Source organism: Phocoena sinus, chromosome 11 (genome assembly GCF_008692025.1).
Source record: "Phocoena sinus isolate mPhoSin1 chromosome 11, mPhoSin1.pri, whole genome shotgun sequence".
NCBI lineage: Eukaryota > Metazoa > Chordata > Mammalia > Artiodactyla > Phocoenidae > Phocoena > Phocoena sinus.
Window position 1 is genome coordinate 68,558,471 of NC_045773.1, and position 12,337 is coordinate 68,570,807.

Sequence of the window (12,337 nt, forward strand, 5' to 3'; positions counted from 1 at the left end):
AAACTCCCAGTCCATCCCTCCCCCATCCCCCTCTTCCTTGGCAACCACAAGTCTGATCTTTATGTCTGTGAGTCCGTTTCTGCTTCGTAGATAGGTTTATTTATGTCATATTTTAGATTCCATATATAAGTGATATCATATGGTATTTGTCTTTCTCTTACTGACTTACTTCACTTAGTATGATAATCTCTAGTTGCATCCATGTTGCTGCAAAAGGCATTATTTCATTCTTTTTTATGGCTGAGTAGTATTTCTGTACATATATAAGTACCACATCTTCTTTATCCATTCATCTGTCGATGGACATTTAGGTTGTTTCCATGTCCTGGCTATCGTAAATAGTGCTGCAATGAACATAGAGGTGCATGTATCCTTTTTTTTTTTAATTTTATTTTTGGCTGTGTTGGGTCCTCGTTTCTGTGCGAGGGCTCTCTCTAGTTGTGGCAAGCGGGGGCCACTCTTCATCACGGAGCGCGGTCCTCTCACTATCGCAGCCTCTCTTGTTGTGGAGCACAGGCTCCAGACACGCAGGCTCAGTAGTTGTGGCTCACGGGCTTAGTTGCTCTGCGGCATATGGGATCTTCCCAGACCAGGGCTCGAACCCGTGTCCCCTGCATTAGCAGGCAGATTCTCAACGACTGCGCCACCAGGGAAGCCCGCATGTATCCTTTTGAATTAGAGTTTTGTCTACATATATGCCCAGGAGTGGGATTGCTGGATCATATGGTAATTCTGTTTTTAGTTTTTTCTGAGGAACCTCCATACTGTTCTCCATAGTGGCTGCACCAACTTACCTTCCCACCAACAGTGTAGGAGGGTTCCCTCTTCTCCACACCCTCTCCAGCATTTGTTATTTGTAAACTTTTTAATGATGGCCATTCAGACTGTTGTGGGTTAGTTTTGATTTGCATTTCTCTAAGAGTTAGCAATGTTGAGCATAAGATGTTATTTTAAAGAACACAGTTCAGCAAAGTGTAAAAGAGAGCAAAAGTATGAAAAATAACTCACTATCCTAAATGAAAAAAATTAGGGAACTATGGAGATCCTTTCCATTTTAGCCAAAAAGCCACTCACAGTTAAAGTAACTCAGCGACTTAATCTTAGGTGCCTAATGGAATCCCTAACGTTTTTAAAGGTTTTAAAAAATGATCCTGCTTTAGACATAAAAAGATGTCACAGGACAGCATTCTGGGAAAAGTGAGGACCTGTAGCATACGTCCAAAAACGTGCCTTATATTGAATGGAGAAGGAATCCACCAAGGGTTATCCAGGGCTGTATAGACATTGGCTTATGAGCCTTTTCTACATTTGATAAAAAAAAAAACGTGTCCACCCATTAGAAACACTAAACATTTTGCTCCTTCCCTGTCTTAGGTCAGGTTCTCTGGAAACAGACTCTGAGCTAGAGATCTGAGTGCAGGTTTCCTGGGAAGAGCTCCTGGGGACAGCATCTGTGGGGGAGGGAAGGAGGCAGGATTGGGCAGAGGGAGAAACTGGGCTGCGATGCGGTCACAGCAAAGGCCCAAGCCACCCCACGGGGACTGTGGAGCAGGGATGGCCCTGCAGGCAGCCCCACAGGAGCCGGGGCGGGGGGGTCAAGGGGACTGGGCAGATTAAGGCCTACGCGCCTGGCAGCTGGGGGAGGAGAGCCTGGGACTTGAGCGGGACCTGGGAGGCGTGGGGTATCCATGGACTACCTTTCTTCCTCCACACGCTTGCTTTTCTCCTCTCATCCTCTTTCTTCACCTCCTTTGATTAGAAAACAAATCATGAACATGTTTTCTCTGGCTTCCTCTTTATGTTCTCCTCTGAGGACCTTAAACAACTTCAGTGAGAGTATTTCTGACGTCTGCACGCCAACTCCACATCCCTGAAATGAAGGGAGCTTTCCGAGTGCCTGGAGGGGTGAGAAAGAGACCTGAGTGGGTGTGATTCCTGTCCCTTCTGAGTGGCTGGGGAAGAGGGGCGTCCCTGCCTGAGGGAGCCCCCAGGGCTGAGTGGAGCCACCGGACAGATATTGAAAAACCCTCACACAAAAAACAACGGAAATCTGAAAGCATCAATTCTTCATGACTATTTTGCTCACAGCCTTAAATTTCTAAGAATGTTTTTCTTTTTTGGCTGTGTTGGGTCTTCGTTGTTGCACGTGGGCTTTCTCTAGTTGTGGCGAGCGGGGGATACTCTTTGTCACAGTGCACGGACTTCTCATTGCAGTGGGTTCTCTTGTTTTGGGGCACGGGCTCTAGGGGCGCAGGCTTCAGTAGTTGCAGCATGCAGGCTCAGTAGTTGTGGCTCGCGGGCTCTAGAGCAGTCTCAGTAGTTGTGGCACACGGGCTAGGTTGCTCCGTGGCATGTGGGATCTTCCTGGACCAGGGCTCAAACCCGTGTCCCTTGCATTGGCAGATAGATTCTTAACCACTGCGCCACCAGGGAAGTCCCTCTAAGAATTTTTGAAAGAGAGAACTGTATTCAGTCTTAGAAAAAAATGACTTTTGTACCTTAAGCACATGGATAAAAGTCCACTCCATTGCTTCTATCTTCTGGCATCTGGCTTTGACTGCAAAAAGGAACTGTATCCTTTGAATGCTCAAGTCTTGATTTACACACAATATTCTGAGATGAATATAAACACTTTGGAGTCATGCTCAAGAATGAAAATGTTTTTCGTCTACCCTGAATCAATACCAGCTCCTTAGAAGCTGTTGGTTTATAGCAGATTCTCCCAACCTGTTCCTTTCCCCCCAAAAGGAACCAGGGAACAGTGGGACTCATACTGCTTCATCCCCTGGTGCTTGTATAACCACCCTTGCTGGGAGTGTGGGATGTGGCAGGCTGACAGGGTTACAGTTGTTTCTTTATAAACAGTTTTAATTGAACAGGTGTCCTCAGGGAGCAGGGAAATTCCTCGTCACTTCACACGTGTCGTGCTGGCAGCTCCCTGCCTTTCCCGACAGAAGCTGCCTCTCCTCTCATTTTCACTCAGGCTGGGGCTGATTAATTAAAGCACCTCCTCTCCATTTCCAGGCAAAATCCTCATTTGACGCAGTGCAGAATATTCGATGCTTAAGCCTCTAATTTCCTGGCACCTTCACAGCCTCTTCAAGATGGTGTTTATGAAAGGGGGGCTCTCTTCCCATCTCCCAACTGACAGATTCACAGGTGTTTCTGTCACTGAGACCCCAGCCCCCCACAGACATGTGATCAGGGACTTCAGCCCGGGTCTGAGGGGTCAGGATATCCGTCTGTCATTTGCGGTTTCCACATATTCCTTCCTGATTATGCAAATCCTCCCTCTTTCTATTTGTTCCTCTCCTGTTGTCCCCACAAAGGCATCCAGTGTCCATCATGATGAGAACCTGAATGAGAGATGGCCAGACAAATAGAAAATACTCCTATTAGTCCTTCTCTCCCTCCCTCTTTTTCTCTTTCTCTCTCTCCCGCTTTCTCTCCAGAGCTAAGAACCAACTGTTAGGCATTTAGCTAGACCACGTCAGAAGCTTTGCCTGTTATGTGTCACCCCCTCTCTTGGGGAAAGCAGTCACTTTTAGTCTTTTTCCATGTTTATGGAATTTTTTTAGAGGATAGACTTGCCCTTTCTGCCTAGTCTGCTTTCTCCAGAAGCCCAAGCCCGTCCCTGGCTGCCGGCAGTTAGCTGGCACAACCAGTGGCACTCCCTGGCGGATTCCGGATCCGACAGCACCCTCAGGTCCCTCCCCTGCTCACGGAACCCTGTGGGACAGCTGGCCCGGGGGATGAGCAGATGCATTTCCTCTTCTGGCCTTGTCCTTGCCTCTCACGTACCTGCTCTGCCTTCCACGCTCCTTAGAGGGCAGGGACTGACACCCTCAGAAGGAAGGTGGTGGTCACACTCATTTGCTCACATTACCTGCTCCGGGGGTCATGCCAGGGGAGGGCACCGCTCGCGGGTCTGTCTCTTTCTCTCAGCCTGGAGGAGGGCATGGGTGGGAAGGAGCCAGAGTGCTGCCTGACATCTTCTAAGAGCCCCAGAAAGGCTCCGGAGCCAATGGCAAAGTGGCAGCAGCCTTCCATACCACGTGTCCCCGAAACAAATGATGTGAGCATTTCCCCTCTTCTGGGGAAAAGCCTGGGCTCTTTTAAAGTTGTCTTGATTAGAGTAGTCTTTTCTTCCAGCATCTTTTTGGGAAATTCCAACTTGACCGACACATGATGTGCAGATATCCGCTACGTGCGGCCACGAGGAGGTCCTGCCGGTCCTTACGCCATGCTTGTCCAAGGGAGTGAGAGTGTGTGTCTCTAGGTCAATTTATGTATTAATTTGTCACTTGGTGCATAATATTTAGCACTGTGATACAAAAAACAAATAAGCCAATCCTATGAGGAACTGATTTTCCCTTCCACATCTGTTCACGGAGACATAGATCTAAAGTTTTGCTATTTGAAAAGCCTTCCATACAAACATAATCTAAAATTGCTAGGCTTTGAAGTTGGGGGATTTTCTGTCAAATGATGTTTATGGACCTGCTCCCTGGAGCCGGGCCACTCATCTTCTGCCTCCAGGCCCCAAAGACATTGATCACCTCTTGAGTCCTTTTCCACTCATTGCAAATTAACATGATGGTTCTGAGCACCTTTTGCGCACAAGCTCCATGCTAACCCTCAGCTAAGATGCAAGAGGGACCCTGTCCCCAGGCGTGTGCCGCAGCAGAGAACACAAACTCTGCACAGAAACAGTCACGATGCCAGCCAGAGAGCGATCACGGTTAAAGGTCAAGTGGGCGTGGGAGCGCAGAGGAGAGAGACTGGGCTTTTCAAGTCAAGGGTTGGGCAAGGCCCTTGGAGGAAGTAGAATTTAGGCTGAGCCATGAAGGATGGATGGGATTTGGCCGAAGGAAATAAAAGAGAAGAGCCTTTTAGGGGAAGGGCACAGCAGGAGCAAAGGCCAGATGTGGATGAAGGCAGGCCGACAACGTGACAGCAGCCATGACAACAGATCCGGGTTGGCTCCAGCACAGGACACTTGAGGACAGCTGGGGGGCGGGGGACCAGGGAGGGTCAAGACCGTTGTGAGAATGACCGTGAATTTTCCTCATGTCTAGGCTTTGCAGTTTGCAATGCTCTTAACACGTGTCCTCTCATCTGATCTTCGCAACAGTCCTATAGGTGGGCCATGGCAAGATTGATGAGGAAACTGAGACGCAGAAAGCTGAGGCCATCTGCTTTAGGGGACAAAGGAAAATAGCAGAAGAACCAGGGTGAGAGCCCAGGACTTCCCACACCTGACCGGGGCTTTTCCCCTAAACCAGGCAGTAGTAGGGAGCCTGCAAGGGAACTTGCTCCTCAGTGCCTGATGGTACTGTACGTTCGTGGAACTTTTGTTTGTTGGTTTGCTTTTCAGGTTTAATTCACTGACTTTTCTTGTGTAAAAGCACCATGAGGTGGCCACCCCCGGATACTCTGGTGTGGGTAAGTGAGTTCCTGAATGGGAGACGTAGGGAACAGTCGTCTCTTTCCGGAGGTCACAGCTATGGCTCTTGGGTGTGATATTGAAGGGGCCTCGGCAAAGCTGACAGAGCTGGCAAAGATCTGCCATCAACAGCAGCTTCCTGGACACAGGGGCCGAGACAAGGCCCAGGGCAGGGCGGAGCAGGGCGGGCAGGGATGAGGCTCGTTAGCACAGAGCTGCAGTGTCGTGGCATGTGTGGGGCTTGCTGATCTCCTTCCCCGAGCAGTCCCGCCGCACCAGGATTACGAAAACCGTGGTCAGGATGAAGGCCCTGTGGATGGCAGTGGATACCTCTTGGGCCACCTGACATCCAGACCGACAGGACTGCTGTAGTCCCCGATGCTTACAATCACCTTGAACATGGTCTACTGGCCAGCCTAGGTCTGCTTTTGAACGAGCATGATCTTTAGAACCTTGTTCTTGAGGGACATCCCCAGAAAAGTGTCAAAGATCTCAAACTCCTCGAAGGACAGAGAGAAGAGACTTGATGTTCGTGTCCTGGACACAGGCAACCTGGCTTGATGATGCGGAGACACTCCTTGTCCTCAATTTGCCTTCACAAGCTCAGGGGCCTTAACCCTGGTGTTGACCACACTGAGACTGCAGCCCAGCTGCTGCCGAAGCCTCCATAGCCTCCCGTTCCAGGACCCCTGGGCCCTCCAGCCCCTCCTGTAGCACCAGCATCAGCTTTTGTCTCGGAGAAGTGTTTGTGCCTTTTTCTATGGCAAAAGTGCCATGCTTGAAATTAATTCTGTGAGCCCATCTCCCCACCCCGAGGAGCTCCTCCTGAGAGCACCTGGGTGGTGGAGGATTGGACATCTGAGCCATTAGGTGCCGGATAGTCCCATCAGATTTGTTTGCCATCCCGTTTAGCAAATGAGCCAGAAACCAGAGCATGATTGAGTGCATGGAGAGTGAGAGCTTTCAGAACAGGGAAGGAAGTGACTCTTGGCCTCGGGAGGGAAAAAATGAAATAGACTGGGTCCTCAGAAAACGTCACCTGCCGGGCCAAGTCACAGGTCCACTTGAGGCCGGGTCTAGAGATCAGGCCACAACAACAGAGGGAGACTGTGAGCTTCCTCCAACCATAGGCCAGTCTCGAATCCTGAAGTGTTATCGTGTCACTCGTCAGAACTAAGAGAAACGACCAGTAACGGGAGCAGAAATTTCTGGGCTATGATCCTGCGGAGGTGCGGGAGACATCGGCCGGGTCAGAGGTCCTACAGTCCTGCAGGCCCAGGTGGCTGCAGCCACTTTAAGCTGGATCCCAGGTGTGACCTGTGAGGTCCGAGTCGAGTCGGCACTCAAGAGAGTCAAGGGTTGCTGGGAGGAGCTGGCCCGGAGACTTTTGGGTTTTCCCTTTTGCATGTGTTTTCTGTTATTCAGGAGAAGGGCGTGAGTGGGTTCCACATTCCTATCGTGTAAAACTCAGGGCAATGAGTGTGTCAGAGAGCGTGCGATCCAGAAGGCTCCGGGTAAGAGTCGGGCAAATGCTCGTCCTTCCCTGCTCTGGGGGACTCTGCCAGGATTTACGGTGACCTTGACTCAGCCCTGGAGGTGATCCCGGCTCCTGAAAGCCAGCGGCAGCTTCCCCACCCCAGCGCGGAGCCATTCTTTTCAGAGAGAACTTGTGGGGCCTGCAGGTCCCTCCACGGAGCATTTCCTGCCCCGGTCTTTGAGGCCCATGACTGGCTGGTTTGAAGGATGCCACGAGAGGGGACCAGCTGGGGAGAGTTTCTAAGAAAGAGGCTGTTGCCTGTGGGCCGGGTAGCCTGTCAGCTGGGGACACCTCTTATTTTAGACCTGGGTTGACAGTTTCATTTCTCATTTTGGTCACAGTGGGTTTCTCCACCATGACGCCGTGACGAGGCGCTGAAAGGCTACGGTGAGAAGGCCTGTGTGATGCTTCCTCGTCACTTGATTTCCAAACGTGTGAAGTTTGGCACGTTTCCTCTTTTCCTGCAGAGCTTTAATTCTGTGAAGGGGCAGTGTGGGCTCCGTCATAACCTACCCCACCCCCACCCCACCTTCTCTCCGGAGAAAAGGCAAACGGGTGGGAACAGCTGTGGGTGAAGGCTAGAGAGAGATGGATAAGGACAAACAGGAGCCACGGCCACGCCATCCAGAATCCCCTTTGCGATGCTGCTGTCCACTGATGAAGGGGAGGAAGAGATGGGCCCAGAGTGAGGGGTCTCATTCACCTACTCACAGCCACAAAGAGGGGACCTCCACAAGGCCTCTGCCTGGACTAACCAGCCCTGCCCCCAGGGGCGCATGCCGGCTGTGTCTGTCGGGTAGATTAACTGCGGTGACAGTCAGCTCCCCAGTCTCGGTGGCTTAACACCATGCAATCCAGGGCAGGTCAGCAGGAAACTCTGCTCCATGCTGTCATCCAGGGACCCAGGCTCCTTCTATCTTGTGGGCCTTGGAATTCTCCACTGGATCATCTGTGTCCAGCTGGTTGATGGGGGAGGAGAGGGTGTGGAGGATTGTGTGGGAGGTTTTATGGGCCAAGCCTGGAGAGAACCTATACCACTTTCCTCCACAATCCCCTGGCCGCACAAAACACCAAGGGAGACTGGGAAATGTGGTCTCCGTGTGTTATAGTTTGAATGGTGTCCCCCCGCAAAAGGTATCTCGAAGCCCTAATGCTCAGTACCTTAGAATGTGACCTTGTTTGGAAATAGGGTCTTTACAGAGGTAATCAAGTTCAAATGAGGTCATTAAGGTGGACCCTAATCCAATATGACCGGCATCCTTATACAAAAGGGAAATTTGGACACAGAGATGTACACAGAGGGAAGACAATGTGAAGACACAGGGAGAATGCCATCTACAAGCCAAGGATGCCTGAGGCTACCAGAAGCTGGGAGAGGGGCCTGGAGCAGATTCTTCCTCTGAACTCTCAGAAGGAACCAACCCCGACGACACCTTGATTTCAGACTTCCAGCCTCCAGAACTGTGAGACAATACATTTCTATTGTTTAAGCCACCTAGTTTGTGGTGCTTTGTTATAGCAGCCCCAGGAAACAAACACACACCAGATTTGGGGAGCATCCAGCCAGCTCTGCTACGCAATCTTCTTGTTAAAAGGAAGGGGACAGATGGCTCCTAGGGCAACACCTGCCCCCTCACTGGTTCTGCCACTCTCACTAAGCCCCCCTCTGCACGACCCTCTCCCTCCCCTGGGTTTTCTCTCACCTGCTTCCCACTGCTGACACTAATCCCTCCCAGGGGAGACAGAAGGAGCCCCAGTCATTTCTGGCCGGAGTCCCCAGGTGGAGAAGAGACGGGGAATTTTGCTGTTCTCACCTCAATTGCTTTCTCTTCCTTGCTCCACTAACCCTGCCCGCACTTTGCTGAGTGACCTCAAGCAAATCCCCTGACTCAGTTTCCCTCCCTGTAAAGTGGGAGCAATCACACCGACTTCTCCCTCAACAGAAGAGTCAGTTAGGAAACCGATGCTGTGATAACTTTGTGCTGCATCCGCCCAAGAGAGCAATAATCACTGTAGCTCAAGAGGCTATAAATCCTCCCCAGCTGACTGCCCAGAGCTGAACAGGACCCAGCACCTGGGAGGCTTGGCTGGGCTGGAGGACGGGGGGCAGCGATAGAGGCACTGCACAGGGGGGAAGGGCCTCTTGGGTCCAGCTAGCCTCCCCCCTCCCCCAGACCTGGGGGACTGTGCTGTAGCCACCTGGACCGGGAAGGGATGCACTGAGCTGGAGCCCTGGGCATTAGCAGCCATACCTGCTGCCTTGCTGAGACCTGGCTCAGCTGGGGCAGTGACAGCTGGGAAGATGGAGGGCCATGGGGAATAACAGTGGTGGCAGCGTTAACACTGCCATTTGCCGAGGACTTAGGAGCGCCAGATTCTGGGCAAGTGCTGCTTCTGATCGTCCAACAATCCTGTGAGGTGTGACTGTGGTTGTGCAGTCAGTGTGCGAGGTCTGCGAGGGTCGCATCCAGGCTCTCTCGGGCTATCTTGACCTATCTTGGGTTAGTGACTCCACTGCTTTGCACTCTGGGGTCCTCCGTTGTAAAATGGGGAGAAACATGATCCCACTTCACAACCCAGGGTTGTGGAGCAGAGGACAGGGTCGCAACAAGAGAAGCAGGAAGTGGAGGGGTGGAGCCCTTGCCTCGGGGCATCCCTTGGTGACGTTCTCCTTCACTCCGGAGCTGCTGACAGCCACATTCCCCTGGCTCCTGGCAGAACAGATTCCTGGGCCTGCTCCTGTGGTCTCTGTCTCCTCCTAGCAAACCTTCAGACTCTCCAGGCGATGACTAAGGTGAGGGCGATGGTGAGCATTAAATGGAATAACACTCACGAGGCTCCTGGAACACTGCCCGGCTCAAGGCAAGTACTCTGTAAACACTGGCCTTTATTATTATCCCCATTTTACAGACTGTGAGACCAAGGCTCAGAGATGTTCAGTGAGTGATTGAGCTGGATTTGAACCCAGGACTGACAGAGCTTAAGATCTGTGTGTAGGGGTGTGTGTGTGTGTGTCTGTGTGTGTCTGTGTGCGCACGCGCATGTGTATTTATACTAGGCTAGAAGATTTTGGCTCTTTCCTCATCTGGTCCACCAGAATGGGGATATGGTCTTGAACTTTGGAAAATAAACAAGCTTCTTAGGAACCTGGAGCTTGGAAAGGAACCTGAACTATATGGACAAGAGACACCTGTCCTTCTTAGCAGTTCTTTCTTTTCTCCCCATCCCACCCTCTTTTTTCCCTCTACTTAGCCCCTCCCTCCCTCCTCACCCTTCCCCCAAGTGAAAGACTCCTTTCTGCCCACTGGCCAGGCCTTCCCACTGAGGAGAGGGTCCCCTTATCCAGGAGCAAAGGAGGTGGGGGGGGCCTGCTCTGGGGTCTGTCTCCACGGGTCCAGGGCCTTTACAGCATCTTTTCCTCAGGTGCACACATCAGTTGCTCCCATCCCCATTTCTGAAAATAACCTGAAAACCAAGTTCTCTTAGTGGAAGCTGAGGGTACCCCACTTTAGGGCCATGGGAGAAGCTTAGGGCATAGGGGTTAGGAGCCAGACCCAGAGGTCTGGGCTGAGGAGGAAGGAGCCACAGGGGAGCTGCTCCCAAGACAGGCTGGCAGAGCTGGAGCCTGTCCCCTCTCCTGCACCAGCCTTCGGGGCAGGTGGACCTGGGGTGAAAGCCAGCATTGCTCTCTGAGAAGCTCATTTGTTATCCCTGAGCCTCAGTCTCCTCATCCATAAAACGGGTATAATAGTACTTGGTCATCAGACTTGAGGAGATCAGGGCACACTAAGCATTCGGCAGCACCTGGCCCAGAGAGGGAACTCAGTACGTGGTACTGATAGCTCTTGATTTTGTTCGTGGTTAGTGTTAGTCTAGAGAGCGGTATTCCAGCCCTTCCATTCCTATCCCTCTGAGGATACAGACTGCATCACCACTTTTTGCCCAGGACCTAGTTCAGTGTGTGGCTCATGGCAGGTGTTCAACTGATATTTATTAAGTGTAATTTGGAGGTTGATAATTTCATGGTAAAGACTCAGTTCTAGCCCCTTATTTTCCTCTCTCCTCTCCTCTTCTCCCCAACCCCCAGCCCTCATATAGCAGAGCCTGCAAGTCATTTGTCTATCTATCTGTCTATCTATCTATCTATCTATCTGATAATCTATCTGTCTGTCTGTCTATCTATCTATCTATCTTGCCTTCTTCTAGAGTAATAAAAGCCCTAATATTTAACCTTGCCAGTGACTGTTTGGAATTAAGGGTACTCTCCCAGCCTCCTTCAAAGCTAACTGTGCCCATGTGTCTGAGTGGGGACCATGGGGTGTGGAATTGATGGCTGCCTCTTTCAGGATGTGTCCTTACTGGTGGAGGTGCACCCATCTTCCCTTTACTCCTTCCTGCTGGCTGGAATTTGAATATCATGGCCAGAGTTGGAGTAGCCACCTTGGATCATTAGATTGAAGCCCTGAACCATGAGAATGGTGGAAACTGAAAGAGCTGGAGACCCTAATGGTCAGGGAGCCTTTGCTCCAGCCCTGGGCTGAACCTCTGGCCTTGCTTTACATAACAGAGCCCTTGGTTATGCCACTGTTATTAGGGGTTTTCTGTCACTCGAAGCCTAAGTGGCACATAAGGTGACTGTTAGACTGACTTCTGGGTAGAGGAGGGAACAAATGACTCTCAGGTAGTGAGAGGGAGCTTGCAGGACAGGAAGACCTCTCTTGGCAAATGGGAGCCCCTGGTTCCTCCCACTGGAGGCCTCCTCCCCCCTCCCCCTCCCCCTTCCTCCCCTCCTCGGTGCTCTGAGATTTGAGAAGTCCTGTTCTCTCCCTGAGGAGCAGCTACTCCAACAGCTGCTCCCTTTCCCTTTGGAATGGTCCAGACATGCCCCGTGGTAGGTCAAAGCTGAGTGCTGCTGCCCCCCCCTTCCTAATAGTGACATCAAAGTTCTTTTGGGAGAGGGGTGTAATTCCCTTTTCCCACTGGCACTCCACACTGGCTTTAGGGAACAGAAAGCCAGTGCCTTCTTAGCACTGTCTTCCACAGCCCGGGTGAGGGTGAACCTGTGTCCCATCCTACTCCCTGGCCTGCACTGCGTTGGGGGTTGAGGGGGGTGTTACAAAGGCAGGTATAATACAGAGCCTCCACGAAGCAGGGAGACAGAGACGCAGGAGGCACAGAGGACAGCCTTGGGCACACGTTTTCCAAGGGACACAGGGGTTATAAGAGCCCCAGTGATTCAGAGCAGGGGCCACGGGGGCTGCGGGAGTCGGGGGGCCTTCTAGACCCTCCCCACCGGCAGGGCTCCATTGATCCATTCATTTGTCATTGTCCCCCCAACCTTGGTTGTCCCAGGG